A 2,742-nucleotide genomic window follows, 5' to 3' on the forward strand; every position below is an offset into this window, starting at 1 on the left:
AAAATAGAAAGTGATTGTATCAGGGGGTAGGTATTTGAAATCATATATTTGCACATGGTGCAGTTATTGCTAATGACACTATCTGGAGTACAACCATATGATTTGATAGTTCAGATACAACGGGAGGAAAGACAATTGGAGTGAAGGTCGTCATTCAGAAGCCCAGGTATTGAATGAATTATCTGTGTGGATGTTAGAGGCGCCAGGAAAGGTAGCAGGAGTGGCGGTAGATCCAGGTGATAACCAAGAAGATGGTAGCAATAAAGAGAACTACTGGTGGAAAAATGTGACAGTCCTTTAAAGGAGGGAAGGAAGCTTGGGTAGATAGGTACATCGGTAACCCAAGAAGCTAACTATGGAAGTGGCTGACCTCACGTTGGCTTTTGGAGTTATGGTGCCAAAAAGATTTTTCCCAACAGCTTGATCTATTATAAGTTGTGTCTGGTACTAGAGTGTTTGAGTGAACGAGGTGTTGAGAGGGAGGCACTGAAGATGACTTGAGATCAAGCTTCTGTGACTACAAGGACGGTGACATCTTCAGTAAAGAACACCAGAGAGGCATTAATTTCTAAGGGAACATGAGGAGCTTGGTTGCCTTTTTCTCACTTTTCTTAAATTTGGATTTAATTATTAACATGTTTATTTCATATGTTCATACATTCAGATAATGAAAAAGCAAACAAAACATTTTGCACCTGTTTTTGTTCTTAAATTATTTATTTATTTATGAGAGAGAGAGAGCACAAAGCAGGGGAAGCAGCAGGCAGAGGGAGAGGCAGGCTCCCTGCTGAGCAAGAAGCCTGATGTGGGACTTGATCCTAGGACCCTGGGTCATGACCTGAGCCAAAGACAAATGCTTAACTGACTAAGCCACCCAGGCATCCTTTTGCACCTGTTCCTAAGAAATTTTCTCAACTCTGTCTAGTCTCACAAAGATGAATTCTATATTCTATCACATAGGTGAGCATTTTCAGCTGAAACTGTTGGGAAGTAAATATTTTCTATTTCCAAGATAATCAAAGAAGAGAGAAACTGCCATGTTATCAGAGAGTAGCAGGTATTTTGTTGAAAAACATAATTAACAGCCTGTCACAATTAAATTGTATCACCTTACGTATTAAAAGATGTTGTAATGAAACATATTGAATAGTCCTAGGAAAACTATTATGATGATAGTCTCATTCTTCTAGAGGACTCCCACACTTTTTATCAAATACAAAATAAGCCGTATTTAGAGTACTGATCTTTATTCCCATTTTACCAGAAAAATAACAGAGAACATGAACAATTTATCTATGAGTCAGAAAAAAGTGTCTTATAACCTCAAAGCAAATGTTTACTCACCAAGAGCTGTAAATTGCTTAAACTGGAGATTTGAGGGATTTTTAGCAGTAATTCTTCAGTTACACAATGTTCAAGGCATGTAAAATGTTGTTTTTCTACACAGCACAACTGAAATGTCGTTTAATCAAGTAGACAAATACCTCGTAGACAACCAAGGTAGTCAAATACCAAAGCTTCAAACCGTTCAGGGAGGCATAAATCACCTATTTTCTACGCTTTCAGCTGGCATCAGTCTTTTGTTTTCATCTTCAAAGAATGACTGCTGTAAAATGGCCATATTCATTAGCCTGCCACCTAAGAAGCATTACTTTGTAGAACAAATGAAAAAGTTTTCTTGTGCTCTTGAAGTATAATACAGAGTTCTTTCATTTAAATAGATTTCTTTTAATTTATTCACAGAATATTATTTTACAAGACTGCTTGCACTTACAGATATCATGGAGTAAGAATTCTCCAACACTGTGATAGACCAAGTGATTCCCACTCACACACGTAAAAACACAAGTTGGGGGATTTTAGTACTTTGAGTTGCTGGAAGAGGCACAGAAGGTTCATTTCATGAGTGTTGAGGGTAAAGGAGAAACGGCCTTCTCTCACCCTATTAAAAAGAGATTTTTAAATCTCTAGTAACTTTATTTCTTTGAACTATGGAGTCTCAGAAGAGGAAGTCGTCCTAAAGAACAGAATCCTTCTAGGTTTTAGCTCATTCGTTTTCCAGATGGCCTTGTTCTATTCTTGGAGAGCTTTAATTACTAGAAGAATCTTTTTGCCCTGAGCCAAAATCTGTCTCCCCCAACTTCACAGAGTTGACCCCACTTTTGAGCTCTGGAGATCTGCAGGCCAGTTCCTTCCAGGCCTTCTTCAGCCAGGCGGGCCAGCGCCAGTACAGGGCCCCGCCACCCTGCCGCGCAGCACGCAGTGGGAGCCCGCTCTTCCGCGCCTCGGCAGCCGCCACTTCCGCCGGGTGCTAATCAGGGCGGCCGGCCAGCCCTCAGGTGGTGCGGCTCTCTCCTGAGAGCCGGGTGGGATGCCGGGGTCTCTGGTGAGTGCATTTCGCCAGAGGGCAAACGAGCTCCATTCCCAGAGGCACAGGGTGCAGCCCCGGCTCGTTCCTGTGAACCCGAGCGACGACCTCGTGCCGCCGGCTCGTCCGTGCGCGCCCGCCGACGCAGAGGAGGAAACGCCCGAGGGAACTTACTCAACCCAAGTCCGGTTCTAAGACGACCGGCACCCAGGACTAACGCGCCGGGACCCCGCGCCGGCCCCTCCTCGGCCGCGCGGCCCCCGCGGGAGGGAGGCGGGCGGATGACGAGGGTGTGGGGGCGTGAGTCTGAGGGCGGCGGGCTCCGGCGTCGCAGGCGCGGGCGCGGGCTCCGCAGGCTCCGTCGCTGACCGGCC

Source organism: Ailuropoda melanoleuca, chromosome 7 (assembly GCF_002007445.2).
Source record: "Ailuropoda melanoleuca isolate Jingjing chromosome 7, ASM200744v2, whole genome shotgun sequence".
NCBI classification, from domain to species: Eukaryota; Metazoa; Chordata; class Mammalia; order Carnivora; family Ursidae; genus Ailuropoda; species Ailuropoda melanoleuca.